This window comes from Vanessa tameamea, chromosome 11, assembly GCF_037043105.1.
Source record: "Vanessa tameamea isolate UH-Manoa-2023 chromosome 11, ilVanTame1 primary haplotype, whole genome shotgun sequence".
Classification (NCBI taxonomy): Eukaryota; Metazoa; Arthropoda; class Insecta; order Lepidoptera; family Nymphalidae; genus Vanessa; species Vanessa tameamea.
In genome coordinates this window covers 3,851,207-3,870,199 of record NC_087319.1, presented here as the reverse complement: position 1 = coordinate 3,870,199, position 18,993 = coordinate 3,851,207, and positions in this window count along the sequence as shown.

The following is an 18,993-nucleotide window of genomic DNA, read 5'->3' as shown; positions in this document are numbered from 1 at the left end:
TAATCAGCTGGATTTACGAAAAAAGGATCTTTGAATCGTTTCTGTTAGAAGTAGTACACTACTGTTAGCGCTAGTCTCCTTGCCTATTGAGGATCACAGGTGATCACCAACACGGTGGTCACACGTGTGGCAGATTAACGTCCAACACAGGGTTTCTCACGATGTTTTCCTTCATTGCCGAGCACGGGATGAATTATTATTATCTCAAATTCAACATATAAAAATTTTAGTAACAGTAACCCGGGTTGGATTTAGCGATCATCGGATAAGTATCACGCATAGTTTAAGATTTATTATACATTACTATTGTATAATGTATAAGTAAAATTTATTACAGTATCAATGATTATCATTGTCGTCTTTTATATTATATTATTTCTAAATGTATAAATGAATGACACAGAGAGCAAAGTGGAATTATATTACTTGTAATTTTAAATCTTTTACGACAGTTATATAACAGCATCAATATTCCTGATAAAGGAAGAATGAAACTTCTCTTCTAAATAATCGTCAGCAATGGATTTTATCCGGGCCGTTAAGTAAGACGACATGACTTCGCATAGTTTAAAGCGTTTCTAATTAAAATGCACATTATTCTGTGCCTTGGAAACATCTATTGTCATCAACGATCATTGCGTAGGGATTTTTACTACCAATAAATTGTATTGAGAGTTAAAACGAAGCGTATTCATGTATTTTGTTATATAACATACTTTATTGGCAATTAAGATAGGATAGACATTACTTATATTGGTAACAAAGCATAGTTTAAATGTCTTAATTTTTTTTATCTTAATATGTTATACTGGATTTCGCTCGAGCCTTTGTCCATGTGAATTAGGTATTCGATACCTCTTGTCCCATTCCGTACCTTTGAGAAAGGGTATGCAAATTTTTCATAATGATCGGTTGAGTAGGTAAGATTTGTGACAAACAAATAAACAAACTCACTTTCACAATTGTAATACTTATGATATAGCTCTATTCAATAGCATACATTTAAATATGATTCATATTATTTATTAATAATAACAGATGTAATTGATTAGGAATTCTTTAGAATGATATTTTTTATCATTTCTTCTTTTATACTGACTAATTTTGTAGTAAATAGTTTTTTTATAACTGCGGCTACTTTTTGTAGCAATTATCGGATTAAAAATTTTAATTTTATCTCTTTAGTTAGTAATAATAAACCAGGATGAACAACATTAATTAGAATATACGATGAAATTATTACAAAAATAATTATGATTAAAACATTCAGCACATTTGTAAAGACATACAAACATAAATAAAATTATTTCCGATTTGTATGATTGTCGAATCTGTTGTAAAAAACGATAGACTTGTCACAAGTTTGTTACGAAATTATTTATCAATGATATCTTCAGTTTAAGTCTGGCAAGCAAAACTGAATTTTTAGTCGCTTAATTTGTATTTATAATGCTCGACGTTAAATCATGACAAAACCTGCATGTGTGAATTATGTTCTGCCACATGTGCATTTCAACCAATCCACATTGTATTTAGGATGATAAAAAAAATGATTCGAAAAAAAAAAACAATCTTGCATATTATTTTAGCAAACTTAAATGATCGCTTAATTACACGTCAAAAGTAATTAAGAATGAAATGAAACGATTGAACGGAGCATTTTATTTAACGCTTTGTAAATTCTACAATGATCTTCCGTAAGCGAATCTGACGCCTCAGGCAACACTTTAATTCTAGCTATTGGTTATCTATAAGGATATTACGCTTTGCCACCGTATATCAAGTCCTGCTCCTTAAGATTATTCGAACAGATTGCAAGTTGGAATATATTAAGTTTATTTCATTCGCACGGCACAATAACATTCGAACAGGCTTATCTTCGTGGAAGCAATTATTTATTGATGATAGTTAAAAGCCGTAGAACTCGGTGATACATCATAAACTTGGAAGATAAAAGTCGGATTAATTTTATTTATAATGTGACTCACGTTAGATCTCTATCTGCATTGGTTCAGAAAAATAGTTATTCATGATGAAAAACGTGAATAAGATACTATAAATAAATGTGATTAAAAATGTTTTTTATAAACACATCAAATTGTCCGAGTAGATATTTTATTAAAGTAAAAGTATTATGTTTTGTTTTTTTTTATTAGAATATCCTACATCTTAAAGTATGCTTCCAATTAGAATAATTAATTGATGGCTTAAACGATCTTTTTTTTTTTAATACTGACATTCTTGCATTGCATTTAATGCTTGGCAATCAAAGAAAATATTAAAAGTCTATTTTATTTCAAGTAGGTAATTCAATAATATTGATTTTGTTTTTGTTAAAAAATCATAATATATAGTTTAATATATATTGGTGTTAATTGACGACAAAGCTTAAAACGATTAAGTGAGTAAAAATTTAACTGCTCTCACATTTACGATCTGTACATATATTCTTGAAAGTTGCATGCATTTCTATCTATAGAGAAATCTTCTCTAATCGCCACCTGCGGCTTATTCCGATACACATTCAATGCCAGCGACAAGGGCCGATTGCGTGTTCTATTCAAATTATATAGCGACTTAAAGCCAATATAATGTAATGCGTATTTAGAGCAAGACTTGTTTATGTTTAGAGTTCTCGAGACAACACTACCAAATATTAATGGTACACACACACACGCCCAGACATATATATTACATAAAAGTACTTTGTGTATGTAATTTACTCATTTATTATATAATATAAAACAATAGCATTTCGTAGTCAGCGGATTGGAAATGTGCATACACATGTGCCTCGGAAAGCACGTGAAGCCGTAACTCCTGCGTCTGAGTTCAATATTGTCGGGAATTAGCGTCCTATTGGATTATGAGTGCAAGAAATGGAAACTAGATACTCCAATTCGCATAAGCTTACATTTATTTAACATTCTTTATATCTTTTGCATGTCTTAGTGTAAATGAAAATAATCCTTTTATTTTTCCAATATCACAATGTCGCTGATCTACCTTTCCGTTATATACATCATACAAATATTTTGTCAAATATACCGGTAATTATTAGCATATTAAACTTTATAATAATTTTATTTTTAAAGTAATATATGTTATTGAATTCGACTCGGCTAATCACAACGTTGTTATAATTTTATGTCGTTTTCCGCTAGTCGCTCCATTTCACCCTTCACCCCACCTCCTCAGAAGCCCCCCTCTTCGTCATTAGTCTGTACATTGTACAATTCCTCTTATATCCCTTACAGCTTATACTCAGAAATATCGTGAACCACAATAAAAATACACAACGAGAATTACAATAAATTGTAAATTTTTTTTTATTTGTATTTTATCGTATGCCATATGAGAACAGAGAACAGAAAAATGCTTGGAAATAATGATCGCGTAGTACATTTTATAATTTTTTTAAAAATAATCATACAGATACTTAAGTATATATCGTGCAATTAAATATGGAATTAATATTTTTCGTTATTATTGTGCGTAAAAAAACATTATGCAAATTGCAAAAGTACTCACAGTTAACTGGAGTAACAGTTCTCTACCTATATAACCCGCTGTGCAAAGGCGTCTCTTCCTAAGTAGGAGCTTATTCCAGCACACTGCTCCATTGCGGGTTTGGCGAACCAACGTTGATGCTATCAGTTACCACCAAGAATAAATAAAATTATAAACACCATACTAAATAAATGAAAACTCATTATTGCTTTCCGGATTTTAACGGGGACTTCTCTTAAGATTCTTGTGTTCCATGTAGGTACTGCGTATTCAGGTATCTTTTTCTCCTTGTCACTAAACTGTCTTTCTTTGAGCTACCAAACATAAGGGCGTTACGATGTAGGCGGACGAGCAAATGGGCCAACTGATGGAAAGAGGTCACCACCACCCATAGACAATGGCGCTGTAAGAGAAATTAACCATATTATCTTGTATCGCCAATATGCCACCAACATTGGTAACTAAGATGTTATGTCATTCGTGTCTGTAGTTACACTGGCTTACTCTCCCTTCGAAACGGAACACAGCAATACTGAGTACTGTTATTTGGCGGTATAATATCTGATGGTACCTACCTAGACGGGCTTGCACATAGTTTTACTACCGAGTAAACTAAATATAATAATACGTTTTGTAGTAGACACAAGAAATTGCTTGTGTTTACATCAATACGAAATATCATATAAACAAAAATTAAAAATACAATTTGACGTCTTAAATTAAGTCACGATGAGAGTGAGAAGGTTATTATGTAATCGTTTACATATTATTATCATAAACAGCCACACCTACACACGTAAACATGAAAACACACACACGCTTACGCATAATGTAAGTTACATTTATTTAAATTTGGAATGTCGGTTTAATGAATGCGTTCCGCGAATGACAGCGAACGAAAATAAGTGAAAAACAAAACAAAATAAGTTCAATTTTAAACATAGAACACACATTTTGAATCGAATAGTGCGATATAAAAGCCCCCATTCGCTTAAGGCGATACCATAACCTATTTGTATCAGCCATCGACAGCTTAGACAATGCAAAATTCAAACCTATAAAATCTATTCCAATTGAAGATGCTCGATCTATCCGATAACGAGTACCATTTCAATGCTAATGGTTACATATTGCTAAACTTCGCACTCGATATATCATCATTGAAGTAATAAATGTGCAAACTGCTTTACACGATCAGATATTTTATAGCCAGTATTATGCGGTATTAATTCGATTTTTAAATTTTTAATTAGTTCGATTATGAGTATTATGTATTGGATTTTGTAGGATATTTTTGTACAGTCTATTTTGCCATGTCAATTCCGTGCTGAAGGTTCGACAGTTCAAAGTAAACGTGGTAAAACTTGGTTAGACGTCACGACGACAATTTTAATTGGACCCTCAAATTTATATCTGAGGTATTTATTTTGTATAAGTGCTTAGTGGTGGTAAAAGTAAATATGATAAGAACGTAATTCGACACAACCAAATAAAATGGGACACAGGAATGACAGCTTAACGTGCTTTCCGAGACTAAGGTAAAGTAAGCGGGAGATGAATGCCAACTTCCAAAATTTTTGGATTGTTCGGGTTTTGCAGCGTTATAAGCTAGCATCTTTGTTATTCATTCCCATTGAAATGGGGATAGATTCACATGAAATCTGGTTAAGAAGCACGTAAATATAACTACTTATGTATAAAAAGAGCATTAAAGATACTTGTCAAGACGCATCGCTTTAAAGCGCTTAATTTTGAACAATACCTCATATCAAGGTGCGATAAAACAAAGACAGCTAAGGTAGCACACGGTTCAATTAAAGGTGATCGCATATTGTAATTGAGTTCGCACGAAGGATATTGCTAGAAGATTGCTCGTCAACTCGAGTTCTCGCTCCAATCACTTTGAATAGTTCCAACAGTTCCATTCCGAATCTTGATTAAGCAGAAGCAGTTCACTGGGACACTAGTGAAATGTCGACGAATCGATAACTCACCTGAGCTTCGTCGTTTCTTTTTTTTAAATATTCAATACAAAGCCCGGACAAAAATATTGACTGTATATTTGTGTACTGATTATCTTATGAAACTGTAACAATTTAAGCGATAAGGTTTGTTTTGACTATAATTTATCAGTTTCAGTTGCAATGTACCTTAGAAAGCACGTTATCTCACTGGTCGTACCGTATCGCCGTCGGAGTCTGAGAAAGAGGAAAAGGAGGATACACCATTGTTTGTACAAACACATATAAACAATAATAGATCTTGCGCAGTTGTACAATCTTTGGGAATAGACGCAATTTCTGAAATCAATCAGGATCCAAATAACTATACAACCAATATATATATCTCAAAAAAAACTTACAAAGTTACAAATTTCGACGGATCGTCTTCCAAACACGAAATATAAATCACTTTGTCTTATTTAACTAATATGTCAAATATTATGTGAAGTAAAATCAATCTATACGAAGTTTTGTAAGTAAATACTGTTTCGTAAATAGGAAGGTTTATTTGCTCTGATTCCGATCAAATGTTCATTAAAACTTCCTTCATTTTAATTGTAACATATTTGATATCATCCGTTTGTTTAGTGAAGGAATTTTGTTTCTCATCAAAGTTATAATCCAAATCTAAAATAGCGCTTCAATAATAATTAATAAACTTGTTTTTAGTGTTTTTTATGACACGTCAAAATAAAAATGGCTAGTATAATAATAGTCTAAGTTTTGAAGAAAAAGTAAGTTATGTACTAAGAAACAGTTACTAAGAAAAATTGGGTAAGGAGGTTAAAATAACTAGGTGTTAATACTTTTTACAGCGTTACATTCGTGACATGGTTTGAACACGAATGTATATATTTACAGTGCGGGATCGCAATTTTTAAGTACAAAATTACACTTCACAGACTATAATTTGAAAAAATAAAAATTACTTCCAATTGAAAATCAGCCGGCATTCCGAAATTCCATGTTTACTCGCACCGATAAGCCAATACTCAGAAAGCGCCATTTTACGCACACGCAAATTCTTAGAACTGTAAACGTTTCAATAGATATTATTTGCACGCAATTTTCACCGATACCATGTTTGAACTTGTCACTGCAAGGTAATGTTTGCTGTTAATTATGGTAATGGATTGCAGTATAAACACCTCCCTGTCTCAGAATGTTTACACTATGAGTTCCGGAATATTCGGAATTTGTTAGGTGAAGTAATTTCGGTTTGCCGTAACTGAGACGAGGCTTTGTATAGACTGTTTGTATGAATAAAGTATTAGGGGCGTTTTCTTATGCTGCTTTGTGTTATTTGGTTTTATTCGAAAAAGTAAAATTAACAGCTTGTTTTGCTAACGCTTTTCATGGTAAAGATATAAATTTAGTATATAAACTAATTATTCCTATAATGCAAAATTAATGTAGATAAAATCAATATTTTACTATTTAATTGGATTTTGTTTAAGCCCACCCGGTTTGATATCGCTGATAAATGAACTTACTAAACTGTTGTGAAGTATTTACATACATTTAATATTTCATGATATGTGTGTATATCCTGGAGTTTCGGTAAATGCATTCGGCTAAACGAGCCAAAAAATTTCAGTGTATATGAATAAATGAATGTCACTACTATGCAAAGAACAACTATTCTCTAGAATATTCTAGAATAAATTTTCTTTGTACCATAACTGAAAATTCAAATATTCTACAAATATACGATAATTTCTTGAATTCAATATAAGATTCATTATATGAAGAGTGATTGAATTTGTTTTTTTGGTATGGAGAATTAATCTCGATATATTATTTTATATCATATAGATCGACTGGCAAATAGACCACCTGATATGATGACATTATAACTGTAAAAAATAGTAATCATTCCTTGGGAACTAAGATGTTATGTCCTTTGTGCCTGTAGTTACACTGACTCACTTACCCTTCAAAGCGAAACCCAAATACTAACTACTTTGACGGTAAAATATATGATCAGTGGGTAATACCTAACGATACGTACTTGCCCAAAGTCCTACAAACTAAAATTATTTTATTGACTCGATTAAATATGGACCTTTGTGGATTTAAGCGCTTCTCTTTGATTACGCACTGTTACTTCATTTATATGACGTATATAAATTGATTTAGTAATTTATGCTATTTTTGTCTAAATTATCGATATATTTTTTTTAAGCGTAAATAGCGCAATGGTTTACGTGCCGTCTAGCGATGTAATAAGCCTATTATCCTACCCACTCCTAACTCGAGTGATAAGCTTAAAAGGAAGGGTAAATAGGAATATCAGTGATGCCTTTATTAATTTGGAGCATTAATATAACTAATATTCTTTTTTTTTTTAATATTTTTGTAATATGTGTCACGTTACTAAAAGAGTAGAACGTATAAGCGTAGAGTGAGAAAAGGGGAAGAGGAAGACCTAAGAAAACATGGATAGAGTATGTGAGGTTATGAGAGAGATGGATGTGAACGACCTTAGCTTAATAGAAGAGAATTAAAGGAAAAGATTTGCTGCGATGACCCCAAATGCACTGGGACACGCACAGGGTAAAGAATATGTATGTTCACAAATAGACTATGTTTTATATTTCGTTTACATAAATTACTAACTAACAATAACTTACAAAAATAATTTGAATAACGCAAAACGTAAAATAAAATCTGTTACTTACGAGTACTAAACGCTCGAAGCTCACCTTTCGCGATGAAGTATTGATGGTGGTATATCATTTAAAATATTTAGAAAATTAAATTCATATGTGAAGAAAATTAGTTCTTATTCCGTGCACTATAACGTCTAGAATAGCTTAAAGTGTTAGCTTATATATAGGTTGTATGTACGTTTAAAATATGACCCTTTAAATTATTTCCCTTGCCGTTAACACAGCATTGCTATTAGTGTAATAGATTCCATTAATATATTTTATTCGTGTTTTGTAATTGCCTTTTTGCTGAGTATTGATATTACGTACTGTTAACTTATGATATTGGGCACAGAGAGGTACGGTTATTAATCTATGTAAGTATAAATAGATAAAATTAGATAGTTCTAGCAGCTTCACGCCGTTTGTACGCGTAGATCTGTTAAACTTAGCTATGGTTGTTTTGTTGTATTCAATAAAATAAATATATTAAAATAGATATATAGAGAATTCCAACATTTCCAGCCCGCAACCAAGATGAACCCGTATGAAGCCAGAACGGGTATCTAATCTATGTGTAAATAAACAAAGACTAAACAGTTTAGTACCTTCTTATTTTGGGTTTTTCTAACGATTTATTTTATCAGTTTTTGTAGGTCACAACTGTTCATAGACATAAACACACCGTATGAAATTTTAATAATTTCTTACGTAACCAATGCGCGACTAACCTTGGGAACTGAGATGTTACGTTCCATGTGCTCATTCACCATTCAAATCCGAACACAACGATACTGAGTATTGTTCCTTGGTGGTAGAATATGCAATGAGTGTGTGTACTTACCCAGACAGACACACAAAGCCGAAGTAAATATACTACAAATTCTGTTTTTCATCCTTATATCACACTTACGATACAATGTCTTATATTAGTATGATGAAGGTGGTTAAAGTATAGCCTGTTCAATATATTTCAATACGTTTCAAAATCGGCAAAGATATCGATTTATATACTTACACACAACGTCCACATAGCATGGTGTATAGAATATATGTATCTTAATCAATGATCCAACGGATCCAAATCCGTACTTACAACACTGAATTTTAAACCGAGTGCTTAATTTGCATTTATCCAGTGCTTGGCGTTGAAGAAAACTTACAGGCTTGGGATGAAATTCTTCCATTTGTAATATCCATTTACTTGTAGTGGAATAAACTACAAAAAAGAAACCGTCTGCTTCAAGTTGAGGGGAGGCCTTAGCCGGCTATACATATATATTTGACTTAATCCTATAAAAAATGTCTGAGTATGTGAACCACACTATGAACTTCCTTAGTGATAATATACGATGAAATTTTGTGGAGTTTCCTTCTAAAAACAGAGGACAGGATTCTGTAAACCTTAACTTGTCTTAGAAATATATTTTAAATATAAGATTTCCACAAACGTGATCAATTACTTCGACAGTGACAATAAATCAAATGAAAAAGTAAAAAATGTTGCTACACTAAAAAATAAAATAAACCCTTTTATTTCGTTCATTTTTATTTCCACAATACAACGATGATTTAGGGTTAAACGATGAACTGTTAAGATTTATTACAAAAGAATAAATGACCGCTTAAAATAAAACAATGCGGATAAATGATTGCGGAAACTGCTTTGAAGTGTCGAATATTAATTTATATTATGTACACCTGAAAACGTAATAACACACAGATTATATATAACAAATACTCTTGCACAGTTTTACACAATACGGCCACTATTACCTATTCAAATCCTAGTGCACTGATATACGTTATACAAGAAGTATAGAAAAACTCAGATAAATATTATTTGTATGATCATTTTAGCAGACGAAATTTCTAGTACCTAAAGGAATAAAAGTATTTTATAGAATATGTTTTTTTGGCTACAATGTCTCCGTCTTAAGAATAAAAACAAAACCAATTGTTGAAAGAAATGTAAAACTTAATTAAAATTTTTTTTCCGAAAATTTTAATTTTCCATCTTCCATGAAAAAATATATACCAATTATCCTTATTAAAAAAAAAAAATATATTTATGATAATTACTAGCTGTTACTTGCGGCTTTGCCCGCGTAGAATATGAATATATTTACAAATTAACTTAAAATATTACGTTCATGTAAGACCTCTTTGTATACTACATTGGTGTGTATTTCAGCCCTTAAGGTAGAATATATTCAGAAACGCTTAAATACGTATCAACTCATTTTTAATAAGTGGCACAAAAAATAATTTCATGCTTATAACTTAAAAAATGACGGTCTTTCAGACTATTCTATATACAAAATGTCAATCCGATTTCCCTCCTTCCTTCAAAGTAAGTAGATACTCACATTTAATCGGTAGGTAACTTCAAAATGACGGACTTCCAGACTAACCTGTATACGAAATATCAACCCATACTTTTTCCCTTTAGGCGTAAAATATCAAAAAACGCTTAAATGCGAATCAACAAATTTTTAATCAGCAGCCCAAAAATAAAGTTTCCTGCTTCTAACTTAAAAAATGACGGACTTCCAGACTAATCTATATAAGAAATATCAACCCCTATTAAACCCCTTAGAGATAGAATATCTAGAAACACTTAAATACGTATTTAATCATTTTAAATCAGTATCTCAAAAATAAAGTTTAAAATTTTTAACTTTAAAAATGATGGACTGCCATAAATACTTTCATCCCCTTACTTCACCCCCTTAGTGGTAGAATATCAAAAAGCACTTAAATACCTATTTACTCATTTTAATCAGTATCCCAATAATAAAGTTTCATATTTTCAGCTTAAAAAATGACGACTTTCATAAAAACTTTCATCCCTTATTTCACCCCCTTAGTGGTAGAATATCAAAAAGCACTTAAATACCTATTTACTCATTTTAATCAGTATCCCAAAAATAAAGTTTCTTGCTTTTAACTTAAAAAATGACGACTTCCATAAAAAAAATCAACCCTTATTTCACCCCCTTAGTGGTAGAATATCAAAAAGCACTTAAATACCTATGTACTCATTTTAATCAGTATTCCAAATATAAAGTTTCTCGCTTTTAACTTAAAAAATGACGACTTCCATAAAATCTCTCAACCCTTATTTCACCCCCTTAATGGTAGAATATCAAAAAGCACTTAAATACCTATTTACTCATTTGAATGAGTATCCCAAAAATAAAGTTTCTTGCTTTTATCTTAAAAAATGACTGACTCCCATAAAAACTTTCAACCCTTATTTCTCCCCCTTAGGGGTAGAATATGCAGAATCACTTAAATACGTATGTACTCCTTTTTAATCAGTATCCCAAAAATAAAGTTTCATGTTTCTAACTTAGAAATTTACGGACTTCCATACAAACGTTCAACCCCTTTTTCACTCCTTTAGGGGTAGAATTTCCAAAACGCTCCTTGATTGGTGTCATGATATGTTAGTTTATAAGTATAATATAATTTTTATGCTTCTAGTTCTAAAAATGACAACACTTTCAACAACTTACAACCTTTCATCCCCCTTTTCAACCCTTCGCAGCACTTTTTTCCAAATAAAAAGTAGCCTATGTCCTTTCCCAGGCTCTAGACTATTTGTGGACCAAATTTCATTTAAATCGGTCCAGTCGTTTTGGCGTGAAAGCGAGACAGACAGACAGACCGAGTTACTTTCGCATTTATAATATTAGTATGGATATACGTTAAAATTTTTTATATTATAAAATAAATTTTAAATCATTTTTATTGTTTATTATTGTAATCAGTATAATAAAAAAATAAAACGAAGAATGAAAAAAAAAGTTAACGAACAGTATGTAAAAAACAATTAAAATTGTTACTTCTGAATGTATTACTTTAACCTTTCACGACCCAAAACTGATGTTACGTGGTGACCGGCTGCCTATGATTGTGAAATATTGATTGGAACCTAAAATCTATGCTAGGTTCCGGCCTGCAACTTTTTATAATCCGCCAAAGACTGGAAGTAAAATTGTTTAGAAACTTTTTATAGCAAAAGTTGATTTCATTTCAAAATCAAAAAATATATTTCTAGCCTAATTGGTAAAACATTACAATTCATAAGATTATAACAAAAAAAATATTAAGTGGGTTTTGTTACAGTACTGTATATATATGTACCGTGATGGCCCAGTGGTTGGAACACGTGCATCTTAACCACAATTTCGGGTTCAATTGATTAGGATGTGATCAATGATTATAAATTTTATCCATTAGAGTGAAAAAAATTACTTTCTTTAATATTCGAAATTTAAATAAATATTATTCTTGAGCGAGCTGAGATGGCCCAGTGGTTAGAACGCGTGCATCTTAACCGGGTTTCGGGTTCAAACCCAGGCAAGAACCACTGAACTTTCATGTGCTTAATTTGTGTTTATAATTCATCTCATGCTCGGCCGTGATGGAACACATCATGAGGAAACCTGCACGTGTCTAATTTCTATGAAATTCTGCCACATGTGTATTCCACTAACCCGCATTGGAGCAGCGTGATGGAATATGCTCCAAAACCTTCTCCTCGAAGGGAGAGAAGGCATTAGACCAGCAGTGGGAAATATTCAGGTTGTTAATGTAAAAAATATATATAAGATAATAAATGATATATAATATATAAGGCTATACGGGTGATGATTAAATTTATAATTCGCATTAAGTACATTTTTTATGAATTAATAATTTGAAGCATTTATCGTATTTAATTTTTAAACATTTTCCATATCATTAAATCGTATTATCGATCATTAAAGTCTTAAATAAACGGTATATTCGAGCGATATCGATTTAAGAAGTAACAAAGAACGCGCTAAAGGAGGCCTGTCATCTTGGCCTTAAAACATTGTTCCCTAAAATATTTTTTGCGAACCTCGGTCCGAGATACCGGTGAACCAAAAACGAGCAAAAACTCGTGCATTGTTTTCCGTCGTTTACAAACAAAGATTCGGTAAAAACATCGCCACCCAAAAAAAAAGTTGCATCAATATACAAAAGTGTCATAATATATCTTAGTTACGGGCTCTCGGTAAAGTGTGAAATATACGATTGTTCAATATTTATAGGATTTTTATTTGCGTTTTTATTCACGAGGCACGTTTTGTCGTTGAGACAAAAGACGTTTCCCTGCTTTCTTTTTAGTTAGTATCTGCATTCATTTCGGATGTCTTAGGTGGTATAAATAATGCATTATCACGTAGGGTCCCCAGCGGTCAGCGGAATAAAATTATTTGCGCGTATGATACCATCAGATTTGCGGGACGCGGGTATAACAATGTCTCACATTGTCATGGAAATAAAACGAATTCGATATCAAATAGTAAGACTCTTGTAAAAATTACGATGAAGCTATATTATGTATGTACTTTGAATTTTTTTACACAATTTAACGGAAAACATTTACTTATAGAAACCATTTTATTTTCAATATATCTATATATATCTATATATACACAATTATCGTACATTTAAGCACCAACATTCATATAAACGTTATAAATGAATATAATTAAAATGATATCTAATGGAAAAAAAAAATTTGAAGTTTAATAATTTATATCGAGGAGGTCAAGAGACAATATAAAAGTTCAATCAGAATCCGTTTCATTATTTATATAATATTAATTAATATAATAATCGATTTTATATTAATTTTCCAAAGACATACTTAAAATAGATCGAGCTTGGATATTCCAATTTCATTGTAGCATTCTACCCAAAAGTTGTTTTTTTATTTCTTAAAAGCATTTTAACGAGAGATGAACCTTAATCGTAGGCAACTCAAGAGAAATTCAATCATAATAAAAGGGAAGTAAAAATTCCGGTAAGGAGCACAGAGACTTCAAAGATGGCGGCGTTTAATTAGAATGCAAATTTAATAGCTGCCTTTGATTTACATGTCAATAGCTACCCAAAATAATGTAATCTGATACACAAAGGATTCGGAGTCTACTTGTATTGATCTTGTATGATGCAGGGACTATGAATATCAATATGTATTATGGCCAGTCTGCATATTGGTAATTGGATATCAGTTTCGATCCTCAAATATCGGTATTAATGTAAATCCAAGTAATCGATTTAACATTTTTCTATTAGGTCAATTTAAATTTAAACCTAAATTATTTTCAGATTTTAAATGAAATGTTTTCTTCTATACTCTTAGATTCGTAAATCCATCTATCCTATATTCGAATATTTATGAGTAATGATATAGTCTTACTAAAGGACTGGGTTATCTAGTACAGATATTTTTTCTGCCAATTCACGAAGAGGATATTTCATTGAATCACACGCGAAGTTGTCCAAATCTTTCTAAATATATATTAGACATGTAGGTGGGTATCATTATTAATTATAATTATCTCAGAAATTATATAGATAATTATCTTAGAAAAAGCTTTCTAATAGCCCATGTATAGGTATTTTATAATAATTATATTTTTCACAACAACAACACTAGCTTCTCCTTATTCCTTCCTTATTCGTCAGACTGACAAGAAGACGCAGCTGAAATGAACTTCAACCATTCATAATAACCATAGTATGAGCCGGTGTACAAGGCTTTACCTTTATACACCTGGAACATTGATTGACAAGCAGCGATCTATCTATTGAGGCTTTTATATTGCTTTGGTTTAAGGATCAGCTGGTAATGGGAAGGTTATAGTTTTGTGTCTGATCCTCAATTGTTTTGTAAGTATACTTCATTTCGTTTTAACTCATATTTTATTCATTTAGTGCAAAATACTTTATTAAACGTACAGCACCTCGTTTAATTGCCTCCACTGGTGACAGAAGTACTGGTTATTTTTTTGAACAGAGTATCGTAATTGCGTTTTAACCAGGAAATTCTGCTACCGTTCTGGCGATCATTCGACGCGGTCATGATTTGTGAAGTGACTGTTTTTAATTGTTATTTGTATAAAATTAAGACATTAAAGTAAACAATAAAAAAATATTTCGAAGCAGGGAAACTTTAATTGGTCAATTATATTATCAGCTACTAAAGTTATCGTAGTTGAAGTTAAAGACTGGCGGGATATTTCTAGGATCGTATTTTTTTAAATTTCGGCCTGAAATATATTTATATTTAACTACCAATTCTTTGTAATTACATTATATTAATTATATTATTTACTTAAACGAATATTCCGCATAGCATGAATTTATGAGTCAGTTGAAAATGAAACTATTAATTTTCACTGAATACATCGCACTTTCAACACGAGCTTGAGCTTGAAAATTAGATTATTTTGAGAGTTCTAAAATGTTTCCCGAAACAGGAAAAGGTCATAAAGTTTCTACTATAAAAGTAATAAAACGATACGCTATGTACGAAGTAATTTGAAAACAAAAGCGCGCTTTAATAAATTAGCTTATGTTTACGAGACAATAAATAAATAAAGACACGTGAACGCTATTAGTGTTATTGCTATTTTATAGTGCTTTATTACAAACGTATATTGATGTAAAGAAATTCGCATTAAATATTTGTTTATCGAAAATAAAAAATAACTTACATTATTCTTATGAACACTTTGATTGAGCGATTGGATTACAATAATTGTCAAGAGGCTGATTAACTGATTGTAAAGCTGCGTTCATAACTTTGCAAAAAATATAGCATAAAATAGTATTATGGATAAAGCCGGCTTGCGCTTGTATCATCCACTTACCAGTTCTTCCAATACTCTGTACCAATTCCTATAGTCTATTTGGTATAAATTATGAGTGAGGCAGACATACGTGCATGTAGCCATTATATAATTATATATTACTTACAGTATCGAGCGGCTCCTTAGCTTGTCTAAATCTAAATCAAAAATATCAATGCATTAAAGAAGGCTAAGCACTTTTCAAACGTTATTTTAATATTATAAATTAATGTAAATTCTACCTAAACGAACAATCAAGAATAAACTCATTAATCAAAAAATATACATGTAATAGGTTATACATATATACAATTAGAATTATATATTTTGTATAAAAATCGTCGAATTCTAATTCTAAACTATTTTACCATAGATTTAATTCTATATAGTATCATATATGAGTATTGTATAGTATCATATTTATTTATTGATGAATATTAATGACTGACCAATGAAATATAGTTTGTATAATTTGTTTTAAAAAAAGAAACGTATAGTATATATAAAAGTCGCATCTGATAATGCTTCGCTTTTATAATCCCCGTTGACCAGCTAAGTTGGAGCCCTAAACCTACACAAGTAAAGGTGTGGCGGCAGGTTTAAAGATGATTGTATCACGATCGCTTTCATTTTGTGTGTTTTCGATTTCTTATAGTTCATATTCTGACATTATATTTTCCTTCCTTACTACCTAAATATTCTCAGTAGCAACCCGAAGTCAAAGTTGGAAATGTGTAATCCCCTACCTCGGAAAGCGTTGGTCCTGCGCCTGAACTCTTTCCGGTCGTTTTTGGTCTGCCTTCCTGTCGGATTATAATGGTGAGTGAGCGGACAGTGCGTCTGTGTTGGCCAGTCAACCCTGATATTAGCTGTCGTGACCGTGGACGACATCGTCATAGTCGACTTTGTTTCTGATTAGTTCTCTAAGATATATACCTCACCAGTCGTTTATACCTTTATATTAAAATTAATCCTGTAATATATCAATTGGAAAGAGCTTATGAGAGTCAAATTTAAAAGAGTTAAGTTATCTTTTGATTTTAAAAATATCTCAGTTTTTTATGTTAGGTTTGTTGTACATCCAATACAAATAACACAATGTATATAATTTTGTATGCTATTTATGAAAACCTACACTTAATAAGGCTTTGTGCAAGCCCGTCTAGGTACCAGCCAGTCATCAGATATTCTATTGCCAAAATGCAATTCTTGATATTGTTGTGTTAAGATTTGAAAAGTGAGTGAGCCAATATGACTACAGGCACAAAGGATATAATATATTAGTTTCAAGGTTGGTGACGTATTGGATGATAATATTTGAGGACGATGGTGATCGTTTACCACGTGGCACATTTATCCGTCCACCTAACTATTTCTTAGAATTGACACAGCATTGAATTTTTTAAAGTATTTTTTTATGTAAATTATTAATACAGTCACAATAAATTTATTTTGATATTAATAAACGTGGCAAGCTTTAAATTAAAAAATAATTTAGTATTTGAACTTTTTTCCAACTTAATTAGTACTTTCGTTTCGGTAAACCTAATTAAGGGTTTGCTGTACAAAATAATTGGTGCTTTTTATGGTCGAGCAGCTGAAAATCGCTCCGGAAAAAACAAATTAATTCTAATAATTAAGTATTCAATTATTTTATATTTTTATTAACAATATTTTGTTACAAAACATAAAAATGTTTTGCGGGTGACATTTCCTTTATAAAATTTTGAAAGTCTTTGGTTCTCGATTGGAATTGTTATCAATAAACTTGTTTCTTTTTTACTCGTGTTAAGCATATATCAACAAGACAAATTTACGACTGAAAAATTTAGTACAAAGTAATAAATTAAAACGTACAATGTCTTGTATTGGGCCATTCCTTATTACGAAATAGTATTGACATTATTGACTTCAATATCTTACGCAATCCTTAGCGTATTTGAATTTGAACATTTTATTTTGTTTGTTGATGTGAAATTTTGTGCTACAAGCTTAAGGAATTTGCTTTGCGGTGATTTCTGCCAGCGATTTAAACTTTTAAAAATCTGCTTTAAATAGGTGTCTCCTAACTGACCATCCCGATCTGTTCATTCCTGATGGTAAGTGGTCACCACCACCCATAGACAATGGCGCTGTAAGATAAATTAACCATATCTTACATTGCCAATGCGCCACCAACATTGGGAACTAAGATGCTATGCCATTTGTGTCTGTAGTTACTCTGGCTTACTCTCCCTTCAAACCGGAACACAACAATACCAAGTATTTCTGCGTGGCGGCAGAATATCTGATGAGAGGGTGGTACCTACCCAGACGGGCTTGCGCAAAGCCCTACCACCAAGGAAACTGACTTCTGAATTACATCCAATTTGGTTAGATAAGAAGTGTAACTACGGCTTATCAATATCAGACAGATGGAAAATAAATATCTTGTACATATATAGCAAAGCTTAAAAATAATAATATTCTCTTTTAATCTTATATAAATTGTGACTATCTCAGCTCAACAGTTGTAAATCTTATAATATAAATTGTATCTATCGAATATCTATTTTAGGCTTTCTTCTAGCTTAAGAGCTTAACTGTACTTGTTTTTTATATCTTCTTAAGACAACTATCGGATTTATTATTTATACTGAGACGTTTTTCTTGTCTCCGTACTTTAACTATATTTTTTTTTAAAGAAATTCGATAAAGATTAGTTACATTAATCTTTATAAAATAAATCAAGATTATTAAAAATGCTTGAATTATATTTGTAGTACGCGAACTTAAATATATATATTGTAATAAGTATAAAAACATTCACAAGCAAGAATGAAGAAGGCAAGTAATGACAATACGTGAAAATCGAAAACAGTGCGCCTCCGAATCTTCTTAATTCAACAACTGTTGAACTGATCTTTAAGAAGTGAAACCAAGTATCCGACATTTGATGAGTAATATATATTTGACATAATATATTACAATTTTTTATTTTCGTTATTGATCTAAACTATTGATAGTACTTAGAAATTTGGCAAAAAAATAATACAAATAAATAATTATATTAATTCAATTGATACAATTGTATGTAACGAATAGTTTTTTTTTTTAAATATTTTTTTTACTAATATTACTTATAGCGAATAATAAAATAGCGGACATGAA